Below are 25950 nucleotides of genomic sequence, written 5' to 3' on the forward strand. Positions count from 1 at the left end.
GGAAATTTGGAAGCATTTTTAAGCTTTATTTTTGATATTTTTTACTTGCGTACAATGTATTGTGATTATATTTCCCTCTTAATTACCTTATCTGATTCTCCCTCCCACAACTGGTGACTACATTTTCCCATCTAGTCTCTCCCTCTCTCCCCTTCCTGTCCCTCCCTTTTTCTCCCCTTCTCCTTCTCTCCTCCCCCTTCTCTCCAACTTCTCTTCTTTCTCTCTCTCCCTCTCCCTCTCTCTCATACAAGCCTTGGGCAAGTGATCACAGCTGTTGTGTGCTCATAATTGTAATAGTCGTGTTGTAACCAGAAGATAGAATTTCACATCACTCTCCCCCACCTCCTGACTCTTATAATCTTTCCATCCCTGCTTCCACTGTGCTCCCTGGGCCTCAGGTGGGTGATATAGATGTCCCATCTAAGGCTGAGCACCCAGCGTTTTCTTATTTTAAGCACTTTGATGAGTTATGTGCTTCTATTTTGACTGTTGCTCACTGCTAAACGTGGTTTCCATGACTCTGGCTGAGGTATGTATCAGCCTATATGGGTATAAACACAAGTAAAGAGGAGTATACTACATGTCCACTTATAAAAACATTAGTAGATTCTTCCATAGGGCTCATGGCATGGGCTCACTAGCTATAGACTTTTGACCAAGTTTGTAGAACAAGACATATATTTTCTACCATACAGCCTGTATCAGATCCTATCAGGAAGTGGGTGGTTGTCCCTGGAACTATCATGTCATTACTATACCCTGGGCATGTCTTACTGACAGTATTATAGCACACAGGGTCCAAAACTGGGTTCCATTATTGATGACTTTTCTCCCCCAACAACCTCAGTATCATCTTACGGCACTTTGATCAGCAGGGAAGAAACTTCGAACTCAGTTCAGCTGGATTTTCCCACGTCCTATATCCAAAGTGTGTTTTTGTCTTCAGTAATAGAGTCTTATTTGTTCTGGTAGGCAACCAAAAGCACTGGCAATAACTCCTATTATTTGGGAACCTGTGGGGGCTTCCCCATCAACAATTCAAATCTTATACCTAGTATTGGAAATTTCTACTCCATGATTTGATGTACTTTTGCTTCATTTCTTTCATGCTTAGCCTAGCTAAAGGCTTGTTAAAATTTTCATCTTTCAAAAGAAAACAGCTTTTCATTTACTTCTACTCTGATATTTGTTATGGTTTTCCACTAATTTTGGATTTGGTTTGTTCTTGCATTACTAATTCTTTAAGATTCATTATTAAAATGGTTTTTTTAACTGTTTTTAATTCAGTCATTTAGTGCTATGGGTTTCCCCACTACTATTGATTTTGCTATATACCACAGGTATGGGTATATTGCGTTTCCGTCTTAACTTGCTTCAGACCCTTAAATTACCATTTTAATTTCTTTATTGACCAGTTGGTCATTCGAGTGCATCTAAAATTTCTCATGTTCTTGACTTCTAATTTCATTCCATTGTCTAAGAAGATTTATAGCATATTATTAACTTTTTTAATTTGGTGAGACTTTCTGTGGCCTGTCAAAGCAATGGTCTAACCTGGAGACTGTTCTGAGGAGAAGAGAACAGCTGTTATGAAATAGCCTGTATATATCTCTCAGTTTCATCTGTTCTGCAGTATAGCTTAACTGTGATAGTTCTCGGTTTTGTGATCTGTACAGTGACAAAAACTAAGTGTTGAGATTCTCAATGTTTACTTTGAGTCTTTCTCTAATTTTAGATCTAATAATATTTGCTTAATATGTGAGTGGTCCACTGTTGCGTATATTATATAATTATTATAGCTTCTTGCTGAATTGATCCTTCTGTCATGATATAACGACCTTGTCTCTTTTTAATTTTTAATTTTTTAAATTTTGTTTTATGATATGAAAAATAGATATCTCTGCTCACTTTTATTTCTACCTGGGTTTAATATCTTGGGTTTTCTATTTTTCACATTCAATGTTATTACCAGTGAATTTTTATAGGCAATATATAGTTAGGTTGTTTTATTTTTTAACCTATTCAATCAGTCTGTATATTTCAATTGGCAAATTCAATTCTTTTACAATGTTACTTTTAACTGTTGATAGATAGGTACCACCATACTTTAGACATTTTTCTCTTTCCTAATTGCTTCAGATATCCTTATTCTTCATATCTTAATAATCTTTGTGATTTGATAGCTTTTCTACAGTGACAAGGTTTGATTTTTTTTTCATTTGTAAATCTACTTTTATTGATTGGCTTTATAATTTTGTAAATTTTTATCACATCATCCTTACATTTATTTATCTATTTACTTATTTATTTGAGTGGGAATGTGTATGTGACAGAAAAAGATTGGCTGGGTGTTTTATTATTGGATGGAAGGTATCTTTCTTTCAGTACTCTGAATGTATCATATTCTTCCCAGTCCTCCAAAGACCCTATTGAACATCTGCTAGTCAGAGTCCATTACATGTGACATGATAACTTTTCCCCTCTTTTTTCGGCTTTAGACTTCTGTCTTTGTTTTTTAAAAGATTATATTGTGCCCCAGGTTGACTGTCATCTTTGGGTATGGTGTACATTGGTGCCATGGTGAAGTCAGTGGTGTATAACCACCACCCAGCAAACTGTACAAATGGACTGAGGAACACTTGAGCTATCTGGCAATGCTACAGGCCTAATAGATACAGGGTCTACCATTGGCTGATTGTTGAGTCAACCCCAAGTAAGCTGATAGTGTTGGCTAGCTGGCTATACAGTAGGTTCACTGGAAAGATAGAGCTGCTTCCTAGTTGACAGACAGCCAGGGTCAGGAACGATATGGTGTATCAGACCAAGCTAACTATTTAGCAGTTTCATCGGTGAGAGAAATTGCTAAACACTCCTGGTGGTACTCCTGGTAGGTACTCCTGGTGGGATTTCTGGTCAACTTCAATTGTAAATGGATATTATGGGTCAGCAGATACTTGAAGTAGGAAAGGACAAAGCATTGCTGACTGTTGGGCAATGAACAGGTATACATAAACATATAGGACCACCTCTAAGTCAGCTTCATCTATGTGCAAGTCTGTGTCTTCCCTAGAGTATGAGACAGCATGTGTGCTATAGAGGGTTTTGCATATTACAGGGATTGTTCTGCCTCCTTGAAAACCCCCTTACACTATGACTAAGTATTTATTTACTTTTACTGTTAAATTGATTGGTTCTTAAATGCTTATCCATTCTGATCTTAGCGTTGCTGTTGGGGGAAAAAATACAATGACTGAAGCAACTTAAGGGAGAAAATGTTTATTTTGGCTCCCAGATTGGAGGAGCAGTCTGTCATTCTGGGGAAGCATAGCAGAGTGGTTTGGTGGGAACTAAACTATGTAGCAGAACTTCCTGTCACAGACAGATCAATAAGCAAAGAACAGGCCAGGAAACAGCCAGAAATAATGTATCTCCAATGGTCCACATCCAGGGGCCTCTTTCTTCAGCTATAACCCACCTCCTGATGATTCTATAGCCTCCAAATAAAGCACCACTACCTGGTGACCACGTGTTCAAGCACACAAGCTTGTGAGGAGCATTTCAGACCCAAAGCATAACATTGTGGCCCTTGCCACAAAGACTTAGAACCATCTTGTAGTGCCAACTGCATGTAGTCTAACTTCAAGAGGCCTCATAGTTTTAACATTCCCAACACTGTTCAAAATTCCGAAGTTTCTTCTAAACTCAGAGAAAATCCTTAGTTATGAGCCCCTGTAAAATAAAAAACTAACTTACACACTTAGACTATGTGATGGCAGAGTAAATGTCCCTATTCCAAAAGCAAACAACACCATAAATAAAAACACAGTAAATGCCAAATCCTGTAGTTCCAGGGCATGTGGCTGCATCATCAGGGTTCAAGCCTACTTGAATAGCCCCATACTTACAGACCTGCTGCCTACAGAACACGTACGTACTTTCCTTGGCTAGCTCTGCTCAGTACCTGAAACAGATGTCCCAAGCTCCTGGCATTCTCAACATGCTGAGATCTCCATTGGAACATCAGCTTCACAGGCAGCTTTCTTGGGAGCTTCTTGTAGAGAATCTAACCCTGCTACACATTACCTGTCCCCACAAGACTTTTCTTGTTCCTTAGTGCAAGCCTCCATGAGCAGTAGTAACTCATGTGTTCTACATACCAACAAGTCCAGCACCACTTGAACAGCGCCAAGTTTTGCTGCCAAGTCAGCATGTAGCCTGGACCCTTTAACCATTCCTGCAGTGAAGGCTGAGTGTGTGGCTAAATCTGGGAAACACTTCCTCATGGCCTTTTTTCCCACCAGGGTGTCCTGCAAGCACTATATTCTTTTTTCAAAGGATAGTCTTTTTAATCTGTTTGCAAGTTTATAGTTGAAAACTGATGGTGGGGTATTGTCACCTTTCCTACTGTCTCAATGCAAAACAAAAGGTGCTTGATGGCGCCAGTCTCTTTACAGTCACTTAGTTTGCATTACCTTGTTCATGGTTTCACAAATTGGTGCTCTTTCCCCTCACCAAACTTTTAAATCATTCTTTCCAAATATTTCTTCTACACTTTTTGCTCTGCATAAATTTACCTAGAAGCAATGAGCAATAACCATACAACAGCCTGAAGGCTATGTTGTCTTGAAATTTTTCCTCCCCAAATGAATTAGTCTACTATAATTTTCGAATTGTTTTGTATTTATTTATTCGTGTGTGTGTGTGTGTGTGTGTGTGCATGCGTGCACGTGCGTGTACGTGCATGTGCACACGCACATGCATGCATTCATGTGGAGGTCAAAGGACAACTTGTGGGTGTCAGTTCTCTCCTTCTACCATGTGGGTCCTAGAAATCAGGTGGTCAGGCTTGGTACCAAGTGTCTGTGCTTGCTGAGAGATCTCATCATCTCACAGTCTATTACTACTACTCAGTCTATTTTAATTCAGCCTCACTCAAATCTTTGGAACACAGACAAAACATAGCCAGATTCTTTGCCAGATGTAACACAGTGGTCTCTAGTTCAATTCCCAGTGAATTCCTTGTTTCTGTCTGAAACCTCATGAGCTGGGCCCTTACTGCCTGCATTTCTATGATATTCTATCTTCTAAATTCCCATCAGAATATCCATGAAGCTCCACACAAAAATTCTAGGGCATCTCTAGCCCACAGGCACAAGCTCTTCTTCATTTCTCCAGGAAAAAAAAAAAGCCTGGATTAAGGTTTATCACAGCAATAACCCCACCTCTTGATACCAATTTTCTGTATATAACATTTTTTTCTGCAGTGAAAGTATGCCTGACAAAAGCTACTTAAAAGGGAAAATGTGGCAATGACTACTGTTGTTTATTACTATAGGTCTAGCACATGTCTTGAAGTTTAGAATAGCTAGCCCTCCACTATTCTATGTTTTGCTCAGGATTTTGTCTGTTCAGGGTCTTTTCCAGTTTCATGAGTTTTGAATAGTTTTATTTTTGTGAAGAATATTGGTATTTTGATTGGGGTTGCACTAAACCTATAATTGCATTTGGTTGTTTTCACAGTATTAATTCTATCAGTCCATGAACATGGGATGTCTTTCTCTTTTCTAGTGTACTTTCAATCTCTTTCTTTAGAGATTTAAAGTTCTCATTGTAGAGCTCTTCACCTCCATGGGGAGGCTTATTCCAAGATATTTTGATGATAGATAATATGAAGTAGGAAAACAGAAAAATGGGGAGGGAATTCCAACTGAGGAGGAAGAAAAAAGGTCAATATAGACAGAAAAGGAGGAATGAGAGACAAATACCACCAAAGTATTAGTTTTTAAAAGCTTCAAGGAATCATATTATTTTATACTTTCCTAAATTATACACAATACATATAAGTGTATGTATATATACACACACACACATAAAACACACACACACACACACACACACACACACACACACCTTAAAGAAATTAAGCAGTTGGGATAATTCTCCCCATAAGAACCACAGTCTCAAGAAAGAAAAAAAAAAAAAACAATTAACAGACATGATATATCTCCTTTTGAATAGTTGAGAAACTTCACTTTTAATATTGGTCAGGGCAGTTCAAGTGACTCCCCAAACAATATAGACTATTGATGTAGTTCTTGGTTGCCTCTAGGAGTTGAGGGTAGGACTCTATTGCTGAAGACACCTCACATTAGGACACAAGAGGAAGATGATTCAGGTTGGATCTGACAAGAAAGCTTTTTTCCTCTGGTCTGGCTTCTTCAATGGTTCCAGAAAATACTATGCAAGCTGCCAAAGGAAAGAAGTAATTAAACTGTTCTACCTAGCTTCAACACCTATGAGCCATGACAATGGTAAGATATCTATAAAGGTGTAACAGAGACACTCCAATATCAGTGGTAACCAATAGCTGTCTGATTGGACTTAAGACCCATTCAATAGGAGGGACTTTGGAAAGAATCTTCTACTGCCACTTTGATAGATCAACATAATTCCTTACTACTTTCTAAATCTTATCCTTAGACACACAAATAAGCCAGATTAGTGTATGGACCACACCGATCAAACAAGTCTTTCTCTACTGCAAAGGGAGACCATCACAGAAAACCACAACTTGATGCAATGAAGAGATCAACAGATTGTGGGGACTCCAACCACAACAGACATGTCCAGATCATAGCTCTTGCATCTATGGCTGAGAGAACATCACAGAAGAGGGAGAAGAATGATGGCCAATGCCACGGTACCATCAAGTCTATGGCAAAACAGTCTCTCCTAAGAATGGCTTCATCAACAAGATGAGAGCCACGGGAGTAACAGTAGACACGCCAACATGAAAAGAGGACATTTTCATAGGGTCCCACTCATAGGCAACTAATGACTGCTGAGAGAAGAATTATTAGCTTCTCCCAAGGATGAGTCTCATTAATGACTGTCCAATGAGGAACAGTCAGCTCTGAAACCAGATACCCACAAACAACAAAAACAGACTCAGCAGGTATTATATATATATATAAAATGTGTGTGTGTGTGTGTGTGTGTGTGTGTAGCAATAATAATCAAAGAAGAAAATCTATCAACTTGAGAGGGGGGGAGGTATGGGAGGGGTTGGAAGGAAAGGATTCTGGGGGGGGTGGATGAAGAAAACTGAGAAGAAAGTGATGTAACAGTATCTCAATTAAAAACAAATTTTTAAAAAATAAATTGCAAGCAATGTACAAAATGAGAAATGTTTGTCTCAGCTTCAGGGGAGACAGTCATTCGTAACAGGGAGGGCGAGGAGTGGCGTAATTGTGTGGTGAGCATATAATGGAATTCCTCACATCATGGCTGGACCAGGAAGCAAGGAACTGACCCAAAGCAACCAGGAATAATACACCTCCAAAGACTCACTCCTAGTGACCTATTTTCTCACTAGGCCCTACTTCCTGAAAGTCCTGTGCCCTCTCAAAACATACCACCAGATAAGGACTGAGTGTGAACACATGGAGTCTATTTCAAATACAAACTACACTCCATTTTTAGTATGTATAAGTACCACAGCTATGAAAATCTAAATGGAAACTCACCAAGGTGGGCTGTTACAGCTTTTTGAACCCACAAAAAAAGTTTACTCATCTTGAGGTTCTCATTCTGAGATCATTTTTTATACTTCATATTTATTCATTTGGTGGTGATGACGAGAGAGAGAGAGAGAGAGAGAGATTGACTGAGATTGAGATTCGGAGGAGGAGGAGGAAATGGACTTTAGAAGAAAAAAGAAACTTTCTTCCATTTGTTCCTTGCTTCCAGAATGCAAACTGGCCCTGATTTCCTGTCACCATATGTGAATTATAATGATCTGTATTTTATTTGTATTTCTTTAGTCTAATTCTTTCCTTGTATCACATGTCTTCCTATTCTGTTTAATATTTAGTGGCTGTATTTCACACACACACACACACACACACACACACACACACACACACGCACACACACACACACACACAAAACCATCTGTGCCTCTGTGTATGCCAATAATGGACTATCGTATTTCTTAGCCTATTTTTTTGTTCGCCATAATAAAAAAAAAAAGAGAGAGAGAGATTAACATTACAGAGAGAGTAAGTGATGCCAGAAGTGAGAGCTTTTCAGTTGGAAGCCTGTTAATAGACAGTGAAATATCCTGTGCCCCGGGGAAGAAAGGTACTATAAAAACCTATAATTTTGTTGCCACGGTAAGACCAGCTCCACAGTACATAATAAAGCCAGAGACACTGGCTTTCATCTATTTCTTATGATTTCACCATGTCCCCTTGATTCTTACATTAGGTGACAGAATAAAAACTTTTCTGTCCCAACGCCTGTCTTCCCAATGGGCCTGGGCCTCCACAGAAGTGTCACTGTTTCTTTGCTCCCAGCAGCAGGGCACTCTGCAGACCCTGGAAGGAAGCTCATGCTGGCAGCCTGTCAAGAGCTTGGGAACCCAGCCTGTCATCCAGCCACACAGGGATCCAAGCTGCAGACTTGTTCTGGAGCTCCATATATACTCCCAGCATGGTGCCAGGTCAGTTAGGATCTGTTGGACCCTTTCTGAGTTCAGGTGCCTACAGACACAGAATGGCAACCGTAGTCCACCAAGAATGCAAATCTCTCAGGCTGTCTCCCTCTTGGGGTTATCCAGTTGAGCCGATTAAGAACTATTAGGTCTTACTTTTCCCCAGAAGTCAGTTTCTATCCACAAATATTGATCCTCACAGGCCAATTTAGCAAATCTTATAGGCAGACCTCCCAGACAAAGCTTGCAGAGACAAGTTACAATGCCACCTCCACCTTACCCCTAGTAAGGTATGCAAGGCTCTGGAGAAATGCCTTCTGCAATGAGACAATTTCCTTGGTTCTTCTTTAAATGAATAACCCATTTCCTCCACTCGAGAAGCCATGTCTTCCCTTCAACTCTTACATTCACTTATTTAGCAAGTGTGTAGGGTCCTTGTTGGGTGCCAAGGACAGTGCTAGGAGGTGGGCAGGTGAGGGTGAGCAAAGACAGACAAGACTCAGCTATTCAGCTCATTGAAGACTTCACACAAGGCACGATAGTAATTCAAGACCATGGTAGTCACAACACCAGACCAAAGTACAAAAGAGGGACCCTATATGCACACTTGGAGAAGTTAGAGACTTCCTTATGGAAGCCACGCCTAAGTAGAACTTGCAAGATAACTCAAAATACAAGATGAGGGCAACAATATAGGAGGGTGCAGGGAATGCTCCAGGCAAATGAGCCATGGGAAACAGCAGAGCTCTGTGACTGACTCTAAAGACTAGAGTCTGGTTTAGCCTTCCAGTGGTAAGAGTGGCTATGGAGATTCAGCAGGGTCCAGACATAAGGGCTGGCATTCAAGTGGACAGTATAGGTTTTAGCTTATTGACAAAAGGGTTTCTCTAAAATATTTAAGTGTAGCATAAAAGAATGAAACTTAAATTTTAGAAAATATGCTAAGGAGAAAATAGGATAGAAAGCATACTGAACAAAGTTAGAGATAAGGACAACATTTAGGAAATTATTAATACCTAAGCCAGTGGTTCTCAACCCTTGGGTCATGACCTTTTGGGGGTTATGTATCAAATATCCTGTATATCAAACATTTACATTACAGCTCATGACAGTATCAAAATAACAGTTAGGAGGTAGCAAGGAAATAATTTTATGGTTGGGAGTCACCACAACATGAGGAACTATATTAAAGGGTTTCAGCATCAGGAATGTTGAATCAAGTCAGGACAGCAGAGTTTTGAGAAAGTGGGTTATCTTTAGAAATATGTATGAGTTAGAATCAAGAGTTCTTAGCTGAGAGGAAAAGCAGGAAGACAATAATAGATGCTTTCTAGATGCTTTCACTAGAAGGATACTGCCAGCATTTGCTAAGATAAGAAACAAAAGAAGAGACAAAGGTCCACAATGGGTGCCATTTTTTTCTATTATCACCTTGGTTAATGTATCTATAAAAAGAAAAGGAATAAATAGACCAAATGGGCCTTCCTGTGTTCTGTGCCCACCTTCACCTGTAAGGCAGTAGGTACCAGGGAGGATGCTGTAAAACAGAGCAGCTGAGGTGTGACATTAAATGTAGATTTTTCTCAGGGATGCATAGGAAGTCTGTGATAAGGTCCTTGATTTCTAGTACAATGCTTCCACCATCTTACCTGACATCTTTTAAAAAGATGCTCTGGTTTTACATTATATGTCAAGTGGTGGTTTGGCATAGGTCCAGAAAAGCCTCAGAGGTAGAAATACAGTTTAAGCAAGTCAGATAGATCAAAAACATCATGTGGAAGTATAAAGGCTACAGAGACCATCTTACTATTTTCAGGCCGAAGAAGGGAACTGTTAGAGGTTGCTATAGTTCCCCTGCTGCCTCCCTCTGTCTTTGGCTGAGGATCATCTAGTCTCTATGTCCTACACTGTTCCCAGTGCTGACTTGTCCTCTAGATGTGACTGTTTCCCTCTGACCCTCTCCCACTTCTCCTGCTACACATGTGCCAACCAGAGAGGCAGAGTTCTCCTTCCTCCACAGACTGGAAGATCCTTCCCCACCTCCAGGCCCTCAGTACAGGCAGAGGATGCTACCAAATTAACCAAGACAAGCCTTAAAATTCTTCCTCTTGTGACACCTTTCATCTGGGAAATTTTTATGTGATACTGGACACATATGTCTATAAATAGGTGTTCAAATCAAACATTAAATGAAAATAAATCATACATTTACTTTAAAACAATTATTCTGTATTTGTATAATTTTATCACATATTAAAAGCAAAATAAAATCTGAAGTTATGGAATGGGTGTGTTTGATTGTTTTATGTGAAATTAGATATTGGCTGAGTACTTAATACACAGAGCACCATCAACATTGCTCAGAGTTGGTTGATATTTTGATGTTGTGATCATCAACACTAAGAATGCCTCTTCCCATAAATATGCAGAAGTATGTTGAAGATCAATTTCAGAAATTGTTGTGCATTCTGTCTTGATATCAAACCAAAAATTCACTTAAATTTTATGAAATTCAAGTAAGCAACTTCATTAACTGCTTTTAAAGTAAAAGCATACTAATGTAATACAACCCCAAGTTACAATAACTGGATATTTAAGCCCTGAGATACAATGGTGGGAAAATATTGACTTTGTTTTCCACAATTAAACCATTGTTTTTCCTAGGAGCAGAAAACTTCAGATGTACAGAAAAGACACTCTCACCCATTCCATCTGATAGTTCTAAATATGAGCCCAGAGTTCCAGGAGTGTTCATTGATATTGCAAGGTATGATGGGTGACCTCTGCTAGATACACCTCAAATTCATCATGATTTTATTTTGAATTCATTTTTGGATGTCACATATTAAGAAAACCTTTACCGTTGCCAAATCTGTTACCTCTGAGATTATAACCCAGTTTATAATAGCCCTCAGACACAGGATCATCTTCTGTCCTCTAAACCAACAACGCAGGATAACAGGGCTGTGAGCATTTAAGGATATGATGCACACAAGCATGTCACACTGAAGACATAGAAAAATGGCTATGAGTGTGAACGGCTCCAAAGGTCTCCAAGGACCTAATTACAATGAACCTAAAATTTACTCTCACATTTAACCCTTGAGGAAAATGCCCAAAGTGGGCCTGCCTCACTCCGCTGGTGAATTCCACACAATTCTCCCATAATTCCTCCATAGATGGCTTAGCCTCACTACAGAAAATGCTTCCCTTTCTCTCCATTAAGGAAGCCAACCTTATAAGCCCCTGTCCCATTCACAACTTTTTGCTCCACCTTCTTTCCTGTGAATTTTTCTCTCCGTTTTCAAATCACAGATTTTTATGCTTGCCTCCATTTTATTAGATAAATAACGGTGACAACAATGATGACATTTGTTGAATGTTTTCTATGCTGAAGGGACTGGTGGGTGCTTTAAAGCAGCATGAGCATTATTTTATGGTAATTTCACAACACTTGGTAGGGAAGAGCTTATTATTCTTATTTCACAGGCAGAAGAAGATAAGTTCAGAGAGGGTAAGTAGACCACATTGCACTGTAAATAGTAGAAGAACTGAGTCTGGAACCAGGGCTCTCTCCTAAATCCATGCGTTTCCACTGTATATGGTGGCACCTTTATTTTAGAACCTAATCAATTATGATTCATCCTAGGACTCGGTGAAATCCTGATATCACTTTTAAGAACAATTACATGTCTGCTGAGAGGAAAACTAGGCCACTTCTCAAAATACATGAGAGAAGAAGAAACTATTTTGAGACACCAGAGGTCTCTAAGAATTTAGTTCTATTGATTCTTTGCCATCACAACTGGTAGGAAAACATTAAGTTTCAGCAAGGAGTCTCAGGACACTTCTAGCAACTGCCAACAGCCAAATAAGTTGTAGCATGGAGCTGGTCGCCTTCATTCTGACATCCAGGTCTAATCACCTTCCTAATCTCAACTGTCACCAACAGAAAAACTAGAGATCTTTCCTTCTTCATTAATCTCTACAAACCATCTCACACGATGGTCAAGGTCACCAGGTAGTGTTTTCTATCTGGCATGGTGCCACGAAAACCGTGATTTCGGAGTTTGTCCCTCATGCCCATCTGTTCTAAGCAGCATTTGGATCACAGGGGTCTGGAGCTTGTCCAGAAGATAATGACTACAAGCTCTGAGCCAAGTGCAGAAAAAGGGAAAGTTACTGAAAACTCTGAAGAGTGAGCAACACACACAGACAGGTTCTGGAAGAGTATGAGGGTTTGCAGTCCCTAAATTGCATAGTTCCCCAGTTTTATAACTAAAACTGAGTCAGAATTTTATAAGGTTGTTTGACTTCAAATCAAAATGTCACTCTTTTTAAAAATAATTTTATTTCATTTTTGATTACATGTGTCTATATGGAGTCTGTGCATGGGCATGCAGGTTCTCACTAAAGCTAGAAGACGGCATTTAATCCCCAAAGCTAGAGCTACAGGTGGTTATGAGCCTCCCAAATGGGAGCTGAAAACAAACTTGCTGAATCATTTCTCCAGCCATCTGGTTCATTATGGAACTGCGCAGCGCCAGAGAGACTCAAAAGCATTTCAAGATAAAAGAACTACAATGAGCTTTGGGCTGTATAGAGCATTTTTAAGTTTCAATCCAACCAGATTAACTTCCTGGTAAAACAAAAACAATATCAGAAAATCTAACATATATAGAAATGGATCCTAGAGTAATAGGAGTGAGAACAAAAAATAAAATACATTTAAAACGTAAGGATGAAAATATGCCCTAGTTTGAAGATAAACATAAGACTATATGATCAAGAATGACAAAAAACTAGAAATAATTACTAATACAACATCCATTCCTAAGCATATCATAATCAAGTTGCAGAGAAAGCAGAAACATAAACACAGCACTTACATACAGGTAAACAATGCCAACAGAAAAGGATAAGCCCAGATTTCTTGTTGGAAATCTTAGAAACTAAAAGAAAAGAAAAGAAAAAATAGTTACAACCAGGCAAAGTAGCTACCACCTATAAATCCAGCACTCAAAAGACTAAAGCAGAAAAATCTGCAGGAGTTAAAGGCCAACTTGGTCTACAGTGTGAGATCCTTTTTCAAAATAAGGCTAAACATTGGAACCCCAGTCCTTATATACTATAAGACCCTATAGGGCACCCATCAGAGCTCCAAGTGAGAGGCCACATCCAGCTGATTCCCTAGCATCCCAACTCCTACTACCAGGTACAGACACTACAGAGTACCTGCCCACTCCCCTGATTAGAACCCCAGGTTAAAAGACACATCTCCACTGATTCCCAAACCCAACAACCACTGCAACCATAATCAAGACTCCTCAGACTACCTGCTCACTTCCTAAGTCAAAGACAACATGCCCACTAACCACATCAGCCTCCACAGAACCCCAACAAAGCCCTGTCTCCTCCCCAGGTCAGAAGCTACAATTCAAATGGTCCCCCTCCAGCAAATCAACCTCTACCACCATGGAATCCAACAGTGTCTTCCTACTCTCTAAGTCACAGACAACACCCAAACAGACTCCCAGACAACATCCAAACAGACTCCCAGGACCCCTGTCTCTGTTGTTACAGAACTGCGAAATATACACCAGGTCAGAGACCACACCCCACCAATATCAGCACCCTACCACTCCCCATGCCAACTTGCATAGATGCTTATTTGTATGGTTAGATGCTAGTATATTTCCTAGACAGGTGAGAATCATTGCAACTACCTTACCCATGAATCACTGAGCATCTCCACAACTGAACATCAAACATCTCTTAACCAATAGAAAACTTGATAAGCAAAGGTAACCACAAGTATAAATTCCAAAGTCTACTCCATGCAGATTAATTAACACTAAAAACTCAACCAATGAACTAGTTTCAAATACACAAGTCCAAACATTTTTAAAAAATGAAAAACTAAGACAATATGTTTTCATCAAAAAATATCTAGCCCATAGTAATGGTACCTATTGAGAAGAACCTAAGCAAAGCTCAAAGAACTCAAAAGATCACTTATAAACATTTCAAAGAATTCAAATAGGACATAAATAAACTCCTGAATGAAATTAAAGAGGACAGGAATACATTTCTGGATGAATTCCAAGAAAACACAGGCAAACATATGAATGAAATAAGGAAGTCAATTATGGAAATGAAAATATAATTCAGTCAGGAGACAGAAATACCAAAGAAAACCCAAATAAAAATTATGCTGCAGATGAAAATCTCAATAAGTCAAATGAAAAGCTCAGTCAAAAATTTCACCAACAGAATGGATTATGTGGAACACAAAATGCCACAGCTTGAAAACAAAGAAGAATTAAATCATTCAGTCATAGAAAGTAATAAAAATATTTTAAATGCATGAATAAAGTGTTCAAGATCTTTACAACATTGTGAAAAGAATAAATGAAGTAGATAGCATAAAAATCTTTTTCAATGAATTCTTTAAAAAAAACCCTAAACCTGGCAAAAGAGATGTCCAAGTACAACAGGCATACATAAACACCATATAGACAGTATCAGAAATGAAACTCCCCATACCACATTATAACACTAAATATGCATGGCAAAGAATGTATATTTAAAGCTGCAAGAAAAAAGGACTAAATCACATGTACAAGGAGGCCCATCAGAATAATAGCATATTTTTCAAAGGAAACTTCCAAAGTCACAAGGGCTTGATGAAATGTATTTCAGCTTCTAAAATAAACTAATTACTATAATTGAAGAAGAAACAAAAAACTTTCCATAATAACAATAAACTAAAAGAATGAATGACCATAAAGCCAATCCAACAGAGGATATAGGAGTGAATAAATCAGAATGACTAGAAGTAAAAGCATAACCAAGAGGTTACATGGAAAAAACTAATGATGATAGGAAAGTTATCAGACAAAGGAGGATTAAGAAAACACCAAATAATATAAAATCAACAAAATGACAGGAATTAACACACATTTTCAATAATAATTTGGATATTAATGGTCTTGATTTCCCAATAAAAAAAGACCTAGACTAGAAAATTGGGATTGAAAACAAGATCCATCTTTTTGCTGTCTAAACACACACGTACACTTACCCTCCAATTTAGAGAGACTCTTAAAAGAATGCATGGAAAAATGCATGTCAGACAAATAGAATGAGGAAACAAGCAGGTTTAGCGATTCTAATAAATGAAAAAAATTACACCAAGCACAAGGCAGAAGAAATGAATAAATAACTTCACAGTGATCAAGAGGACAATCCATCAAGAGGACATAAAAATTGAAACATACTAACCAAACTTAAGTGCACCCAATTTTATAAAGCAAATACTACTAGATTTAAAGTCACATAGTAACCCCAACATAACAATGGGTGACATCAGTACCCTACTCTCACTCATGTACAGAACATAAGAAAAAAAACCAGAGAAACACTGAAATTAAATGACATCATAGATCACCTAGACCCAACAGATAACTATAGAATATCACAACCCAAACACTATGAAATATGCATTATTCTCAATAGCTCATGAAACTTACTCTAAAATAGATTATAGCAAGACATAAAACAAATACCAACAAATATAAAAAATTTAAAGCAATCCCTAAATTTTATCTGACCACAAGAATAATGGTTAAAATTAACAAGAGAAACTAAAGAAAATATTCAAACTCATGGAAATTAATACATAATTAAATAATGAATGTGTCATTGAAGAAATCAAGAACGAGCTGGAGCAATGGCTTAGCAATTAAGAGCACTGACAGTTCTTCCAAAGGACCTCGGTTCAAATCCAGCACCCACATGGCAACTCACAACCATCTGTAACTCCAGTTCCAGAATATCCACGCCTTTCTGGCATCTGTAGGCAATAAACATGTGTAGTGCACAAACATACATGCAGGCAAAATACCCATATCCACAAAATAAAAAAAAATCTCAAAATATTAAAGAAAGGAAATTAATAAACAAATAAAAATTTTCTACAATTGAATGAAAATGAAAATACAACATAACAATGTCCATGAAAATAATGAAGATCTTATAGATCTTTGATCTAAGGTAAGGTCCCACATTTCAAAAAAAGTCAGAGAGAATTGACATAAACAATAATGATGCAGCTTAAAGCTCTGAAAAAAACAGTAACAAAAAGTCTGAAAAGAGTAGACAGGAAGAAATAATTGAGGGCAGAGAAGAAATTCATGAAATAGAAATAAAAAAAAAACCCACAAAGAATCAAGGAAATAAATAGTTGGTTCCTTGAAAAGATAAACAAGATTGAGAAACCAACACACCTTTAGCTAAATTAACAAAAGAGAGAGAGAGAGAGAGAGAGAGAGAGAGAGAGAGAGAGAAAAGAAAAAAATTAACATAATTTAAACTGAAAAAGGAGACATTACAACAGATATCAATGAAATTCAAAAAACAATTTAAAAGTCAATATTCTACTAAGTTGGAAAAAACTTAAAAAGTGCAAATTTTTATGTGCATATGGCCTACCAACATTAAACTAAGATGGGATAAATAATTTAAACAGATTGATAACAAGCAATGAGATTAAAGCAGCAATAAAAAAAAAAAGTCGACTAAAAAAGTACAAGTCCAGATGGATTCACCACAGAATCTAACAGATCTTTTTTAAAGATCTAAAAATGATGCTCTAAAATTAGTCCATAAAATATACAATGAAGTAACAGTTCCAAACTCTATTTGTGAAATCAGTATCTAATATCAAAATCAAATAAAGACACACACTCACAAACATGCATGCATAAAAAACCCTATAAATCAACCTCCATGAGTGATTTACACAAATGCAAACATTCTCAACAAAATATTTGCTAATCAAGTATAGGAACATATCAAAAAGTTACTCACTGTGATTCAAGCTGACTTTATTTCAAAGATACAGTAATGGTTCAACTTATGCTAATTGATTATATGACTTCTATAGACACAGAATAAGCCTTTCACAAAAAACACAACATTCTTTCATGATAAGAGCCCTGCAGAGAACACGTATGGAGGGAACACACTTCAACAAAATAAAGGAAATATATGATAACCCTATAGCCAACATCAAGACAGAGAAAACTTCAAAGCATTTCCATTAAAACAGGAACATGACATCCTTCTACTCCTATTCAATACAAAACTCAAAGTCTTAGCTACAGCAATAGCCAAGAGAAGGAAGTAAATGAGATACAAATAAGAAAGGAAATCAAAATATCATTATTTGGAAATAATATGATTCTTTATGGGAGACCTTGAAGACTCCACTAAAAACTCTTCCAATTGACAAACACCTTAGCAAAGTGGCAGGATACAAAATTAATATATAAAAATCTATAGCTTTTACATAGACATTATGTAAATAATTATATTCACTATAGTCTAAAAAGATAGATAGATGATAGATAGATGATTGATAGATAGATAGATAGATAGATAGATAGACAGATAGATAAAAAATTAAATTCTTGGAATAGAAAATACTACTACAATGAAAACTTTAATATGCTAAAGAAAGAAATGTGAAAAGTTTAAAATACTAAAAGATAGAAAGACTTCCCATGCTCATGGATGAGAAGAATATTATGAAAATGGTCATTCTACCAAAAGCAATCTACAATTCCAATCAAAAATCTCTCATTCCTCAAAGAAATATAAAAAAAATCAGTCTTAAAATTCACACACACATACACACACACACACACACACGGAAAAAAGACTTCCCCAAAAGTCAAAGCCATTTGAAGCAAAAATAATAATGCTGGAGGCACTATTGTATCTAATTTCATAGTAGCAAAAACAGCACAGTATTGACACAAAACAGACATGTATGTCAATGAAATTGATCTAGATGCTCAACAGGTTATGAATCATAAAAAATGTGATATATATACACACAAATAAATTTTATTGCTGTACAGAAATGAAGTTATAAAATTTGCAGAAATATGAATTATAATTTGAAAATATTATACTGAGAGAGGTAGTCCAGGCCCAGAAAGAGAAACAGAGTATATTATCTCTCATATGCAAATCCTAGCTTCAAATTTTTCTATTTCTATTTTTAAGTTGGAATGGGGATTCATGGAGGCCAGGAAGAACCATGGGAAAAAGGTGAAGAGACCTTAAAGGTGGGTAGTAAAATATATTTGATATGAAAGTAGAAGGGGAAATTTCCTGGGAGGGTTTAAACTGAAATGAGGGTAGGGAAGGAAGGAAAAGTAGAGAGAGAGTGAGTTAGCAAAAACTAAGAATGTTATAAAATAATATGGTAACCAACTATCTTAAGAGCTTACTAAAAAAAATTATTTTAAAAGAACTTTGAATGGAGTTACTCTGCATAAATAGATAATGATGCTCCCAGAAACCAAATATTAAGTAACAAAAATCCCACTATCATGTGTAAGGTTCCTATCTTCCTATGAGTCACTGGTCATAGAGTCATTGAGTCAGAAAACCCCAAAGCTATACAGGTTATTGGCACTGCTATTGGCTAGCTACCTTCCAGAAGTATATAAGACCCCCTACTGAAAACACTACAAACTTGGGTACAGGACACAAAGAATTCCAGCTGGAACTAAACTGGAAGCTTTCTATCTGTTGGCTAGAGTTCACAACATCAGAAGTGCTCTGTAGGCTTCTGGAGAAGAAAAGTTATCAACAGTTTAACCAGCCATGAATGATACATGCTACAATACTGGCCTACCAGGAAGATACACTCACTAGTGTAATAGTGGCATGAGTGTTATACACCTCTAACCATGGTCTGATTGTAATTGAGGCTAGCTCTGTAAGAGAGAATTCATGTTTGGTACTATAAACCTGCTCAAAAGTTCATGGTTAAAGAGATCCCATGAACATAAATCCATAGTTTTCTAGGTAAATGAATATGTTACCAAAATACTGTATAAATACTTCTTTTATCCACAGATAAGTATAGCTTTCATCCTTGGTAAGAAAAACTTCTTTTTGCAATGTACAGGAGGTTATGCAGAGCCTCACAACTGGTCCAAGTGCTAAGAATAAATGACAAGTCCTCAGGCCCTAAACGGGACATCTATATCACCCTCCCCCATACCCAGGGAACATTGCCAAGGAGGGAGAATAAAAAATAAATGTAAGATCTGGAGAATGGGAAAGGGTACTGTAAATACTGTCTTCTGAACATGACAACATGTCTACTGGTCATCATGAACCCATAGCAGCGACAGTTACCTGCACAAGACTAGTAGCAGATTGGGCCCATCAACACTCCACCATAAATGAAGAAGTGGCTCATGGGAACCAACTCTCCCTTGAAGAACTATTGACAGTTAGTGTGTTGCCAGGGAAGAGGGAATCATTTTCTTTAGTGATGTAGCTACTGGTACATTGCCCAAACTCTGACTCTCCGGCAAGCAATTCCAATTAAATTCAGTGGGTCACATGGAAAGTCATGAAAGTAAGAGAGGGACTCATTGAAAGGAAGGTGTTCTACTGGAGAAAGCAGAGACAAGATATTAATAGAGGGCAAATCTGATCACAAACATTACATACATACCAGTATGGAACTATCAAAAAGTGAATCAAAATGTGTGTATTTAAAGATGTTTTTAAAGGTGAGGATTTTGGTTTGGTTTGGTTTAGTTTGGTTTGGTTTTTTGAGATGGAGTTTCTTTGTGTAGCCCTGGATGTCCTAGAACTCTTGCTATAGATCAGGCTTGTAGTTAGTTGTTTTTACTCTTTGCTCTTTGAGGGCCCACCACCCAGCTCCCAAATAAATACACAGAGACTTATTCTTTCTTATGAATGCCCAGCCTTAGCTTTTCTAGCCAGCTTTTCTTAACTTAAATTATCCCATCTATCTTTTGCCTGCCTCTGGGCTTTTATGTTTCTCTATTCTATATACCTTTCTTTACTTCTTACTCTGTGGCTTGCTGCATAGCTAGGTGGCTGGCCCCTGGTGTCCTCTCTCCTTCTCCTTTTTCTCATTCCTCTTTTCACTTTTTCTCCTATTTATTCTCCCTGCCTGCAAGCCCTGTCTATCCTTCCCTGACATGCTATTGGCTGTTCAACTCTTTATTAGACCAATCAGATGTTTTAGATAGGCAAAATAACACAGTTCACAGAGTTAAACAAATGCAACATAAAAGAATGCAACATATCTTTGTATCATTAAACAAATTTTCCATCACATAAACAAATGTAACACATCTCCAACTAATATTCTCCAACACAGACTGGCCTTGAACCCACAGAGATCCATCTTTCTCCACCTCCCAAGTGCTGGGATTAAAGGCTAACCACTAAAGGTGAGGCTTTATTGCAAGCAGACTTATACTGTAAGAAATAAATGCCTCTTAAAGTAAAAGAAAATACTGCCAAGGGCCACATTTTATAGGAAAGCACAAAGGACATTGAAAATTATAGGTATCTGCATAAATATAAATATTTTTAAATTTTTATTAAAATGTATATTGCTATTTAAAGAAATTATATCATTAGGTTTGTACAGATTTTATACATATGATAGCAATAGTGACAAAGGATACATAGGGGGAGGGACAGGAAAGGAAGCTACAGAAAGTTTCTATATTTTTCCATGAGATTATATATATATACTGTCCCCAAAGCTAGACCTGACAGCATCAGGGAGCTCCTAACAAAGCAAAGCTGGCCACTTCATGGTAGGAAATAAAGCAAAGGGGAGAAAGGAAGTGAGGTCACAATATCCCATTAGAGGACCCACCCTTAGTTGCCTAACTTCCTCCCACTAGACTCCACCTCCCATAGCTTCCACAACCTCTCATACTGAAGGCTGGAGACCAAGCCTTCATCCATGTGTCTTTGGAGGATATTCAAGATCTAAATGAAAGCACCTAGTCAAGATGATACATAAATCAGTCACAACCTCCAAATCCAAGAGCAGTTGCTGCCACTTAGCACCTGTCAATAAGCGTTTGTCAGGTGGATGTGGACCAGATAATTATGGGATCATAAGTCCCAATGGTGAAAGTATAACACAATCATAGAATTAATCTGGGCTGGAATTCCCAGGGCTCAGAGGCCCACACTGCAGCGCTACAGCATCCCTAAGGATAGACTGGAGTCTGAGGAATGGCTTTTTAACAAGCATTCAAAGCCACCATTCTTGATTCTCACTGTCCTCTAACCACTATGGGTGATTTTGATGTAGGCAGTACACAGACCACACTCTGAAAACTGGAGGCATAGTATAAGAATCCTCTGTGCAGCATTCCAAACAGTGGCTTCCAACTTTCTAAGGACTGCATGTATGCTACTTACACAAGCAGCCCACTTTGTTTATAGCTGCCTGCTCAAAGCTTCTCCTTAGATGAGGTCCAAGCAGCTGTGGATATCAGTCCTCTTTCGTGCAGCTCAAAGTATTATAGGAATGATGGACAGATCAACAAACCACTGACAGGGAATCTTAGGTATGGGTGATGGTTTAGAAGACGTGGTCCATGTCACATCTCTTCTTCATCTATAACAGGGTCTAATGCAAGTCCATCATTGCTGAATGTGCCAGGAGATCCCTCACGTGACTGAAAATAGAAAAAGAAAATAAGTTGGATGAAAACAATGCTTCAGTGTTTCTGCCTGTGTTAGCACAAGCTGGTACACAGCACTGTTTGAAACTCTAGAGGAATTTATTAGGTAATGGACTAATTTATTCACTAAATATTGATTACACAGGTTCTATACCAGGCACCGTATTGGGTGCTGAGGCATGAGTGATAAACAAAATTAACATCATCTCTGCTCACAGGATTAAAATCTAATGAGGGAAACATAGCAAACCAGTAAGGAAAAAAAATAAGTGCTATATAAAAGAAGGTTAAAAACAAACAGGGCCTGTTTGTGTACAGAATAACAACGCAGGGCTTGGTATTCAGGGGAGGTTCTCTAAGAGGTAGATCCAAGGATACATGGAAGCTCTCTGAGTGCTGCAGGCAATGAGACAGCAGGTGCTAAGGCTCAGAAGCAGTAAAAAGCTTTCTACAATATAAAAATCTGAAAGGGAGCCCTGGCAAGGGAGGCATGCAGTGGGAGCTGTGGCTTAAGATGAGCTTGCAGAGGTAAACAGGACCCTACTGCCCTGGGAAGTGTTTGGGTGGGAAATCATTATGGAAAGTGGAGCAATGTAGTTTCTATGTAAAGGGATGACTCCTGTCACATTTGGAAGATTAATTAAAAAGGGCCAGGACTGTAAGGGGATCACTTAATGGGGAATTGTTCCAATGACAAATATAAGTGGTGTATTAGTCAGGGTTCTCCAGAGAGAAACAAATGGATAAGTAAGTAGCTAGCTAGATGTTTGGGGGGGGGGGGGACTAGGGCAATTGCTTTATTATAGATACATGAGAAATCCCACCACAGCCCCTGTAGGCTGGAGACCCAGTAATGGCAGGAGCATGACCCAGTTCAAGTCCAAAAGCCTCAGGATCGGTGCAAAACCAGTGGCTTACTTCTCACTCTGAGACCAAAGTCCTCAGAACCAGGATTCTACTAGCTTATCCCTGGAGTCCAAAAGCCAGATAGCCTGTAAGTCTGAAGCCCCGCTATTGGAAGGAGAAAATACCTCAGCTCCAGGACAGGGGGAGGGGAACTCATCTTCCCTCTGCATTTTTCTTCTGCCTGGACCCCACCTTATACCCAGGGCAGATCTCACACACTCAGTCCACCCATAGACACACCAGCCTCCTCTACAAATGCAGAGCAATGCTATACTCACTCCCTGAATACCTTAGTCTGGTCAAGGTGGCATTGAACATGAACTAGAATAAGGGTAGTCAGTGGAAGAACTTGAGCAAAGCAAATGAGTTCAAACTGTACTCAGGGGTTTGAATGGTTATATTCCAAGAAAAAAAGAACCATGTATGTTTTGCTTAGCAGCATTCAGCTCCCAGCACAGAGTCTCATGTGTAAATATGACTACAGTCGAACATAATTATTCACAGATCTGTTTGTGAATCCACTCATTAAATTTATTTGCAAAAAAAAAAAAAATAATGCTTAGGACACATTTGGCTTAATTTCAGATAGATGAAAATATTGAGTGGTGGACAGTTACAGCTGAGGCAAACAAGATCAGGCTCTGCTGTCCTTTTCAGTGGTTGCATTAGAGTGAAGTGTCCCTTCTGAGGACTATTCAGTGCCACCTTTCTCATATTTGTGTGCATTTGTGTGTGTGTGCATGTCCACTGTTTTAAAATGGCCCAAGCGGAAAGCTGAAGTGCTATCTAGTATTGAAAAACCCAAGAAGATTGTGATTCGCCTTACAGAGAAAATACAAGTGTTAGATAAGATTCATTCAGACATGAGCTGTAGTGCTGTTTGTTGGTTGGGGAGTCAATTTTGATGAATCAACAACACTTATTAAAGAAAGTGTCCTTTAAACAGAAACACACATAAAATGTATTGATTATTTAACAATAACAACACAAATGCTGTGAGCAGAAGCTTGCAGGAACCTAACCTGCATTTTTCCCTAAAAGCAATGGCTCAGTATTCACTCAATCAGGGTTCCCAGCCACTTTATGGCATGTAATTACCACAAACAAGGAGAATCTACTATAATTGTTCATTGCAAGAAATGAATCAGTGGGATGGGCATGACACAATTTGCTAATGAATTGGGGGCTAAAGGACTGAGTGACTTTATTACTTGTAACATCATTTGAGACATTAGGATATTCTGGGAAAGGGACAAATTTGAAAGGGAAGAGAGAAGTGCCATTTTCACATTTGTTTGGAGATGCCCCATGTAGAAATGTCAAGAAGTCAGTTGGATATATAAGTCTGACTCTCAAAGAAGACTTCTGGACAATCAAAATATGTGTAAGCCATCAGGATACAGATGTCACCTAAAGCCCAGAGCATTGTGGGGATGACCTAAGGAAGCATGACCTAGGAAGCAGACTGGGAGAGAAATGGGAGATCCAGACCTGTGACAGTTAATGGTTTGGTTTTGTTTGAGACAAGGTTTCTCTGTGTAGCCCTGGCTGTCCTAGAACTCACACTGTAGGCCAGGCTGGCCTCAAACTCACAGATCTGCCTGCCTCTGCCTCCTGGGATTAAAGGTGTGCACCACCTCCACCCAGCTTATTATGGTTAATCTTAATCATCAACTTGATTGAATTTGGTATCTATACAAAATGGACCTCTAGATGGGTCTTTGGAAGCATTTCCAGAAAAGATCAGCTGAGGAGAGAAGCCCTTTCCTCAGAGTGAGCGGAACTTTCCAACAGTGGCCCAGGGATTCTAGGGGACAGAGGTCCTAGGGAAGAGCAGTGCTGTCTGCCAGCCTTTACTTCCTGCTGGTAAGCCCCTCTACCTTGTCATCACTTCTACTGCAGCCACCATCCTTTGATCCCATCAGAACACAGCTTCTTCAGGCTTCCAAGAAGGACTAAAGACCCCTAGCTCTCCAAGGGTGGATCCTCTACCAGTGGTTCTCAACCATCCTAATGTTGTGACCCTTTAATACAGCTCAAGTTGTGATGACCCCCCCAACCATGAAATTATTTTTGTTACTACTTCACAACTGTAATTTTGCTATTCTTACGAGTTGTAATGTAAATATATGTGTTTTCTGATGGTCTCAAGTGATTGCTGTGAAAGGGTCCTTTGAACCCCCAATGGGATCATGACCCACAGGTTGAAAATCACTGTATTCTCAGCACTAGACCAGAACTACTGAGGCTTGCAGCTTTGTGAACCAAGCAGCTATCTAGTTCTTAGCTTCACCAGCATACAAACGGCATCGTTGGGCCCGCCCCTATCATGTAAGCCAAGCTAAGAAGCCCCTTTTGTAATATACATGAATATATTGGGATATATATACTCTCTATCATTTATGTTCCTCAAGAGAACCGTAACTCATGGGGATAAGCCCTGGAACATACCTACACTCAAGAGTCAGTGCTGGAGAAGGAGACCTGTGGGAGCAGCCAGGGGGAAGGATTACCAGCCAATGTGATGAGCCACAGAAACCAAGGACTCTGAAAACAGTAACCAGCTTGGTGAATGCAGCTGGGAGACAGGTGAAAATGGAGGTTCAGAATTGCCATTGGATGGCACAATGACATTGTCAGTAAACCTTCAGGACCCTGAGCTACCTGCAGGACAAAGGAAAGAACTGGGGGATGAATTAAAGAGCCAGAAAATTAAGACTACAAGTCGACAAATTGTGGGCAAAGTTTTATGTTGGAATGAGGCATTTGCTGGAAGGGGGAAAGAGACTTAGAGCTTTGTTTCCATTTGACTTGAACTTAGCAAATACCAGAATGTGTTCAATCTGTTGGAAGTAATGCAGTAAGGAATGGAGAGGCTGACTGCTGATGTGAAGAGAAGAGAGTAGAAGACTTGACTGTGGTAGGAAAACATGGGATCCTGGAAAAATTTGGAGAAATGAGTCTCAGCTAGAGAAAATATGACCACATTTGCTC

Source organism: Onychomys torridus, chromosome 11 (genome assembly GCF_903995425.1).
Source record: "Onychomys torridus chromosome 11, mOncTor1.1, whole genome shotgun sequence".
In the NCBI taxonomy this organism is placed as follows: Eukaryota; Metazoa; Chordata; class Mammalia; order Rodentia; family Cricetidae; genus Onychomys; species Onychomys torridus.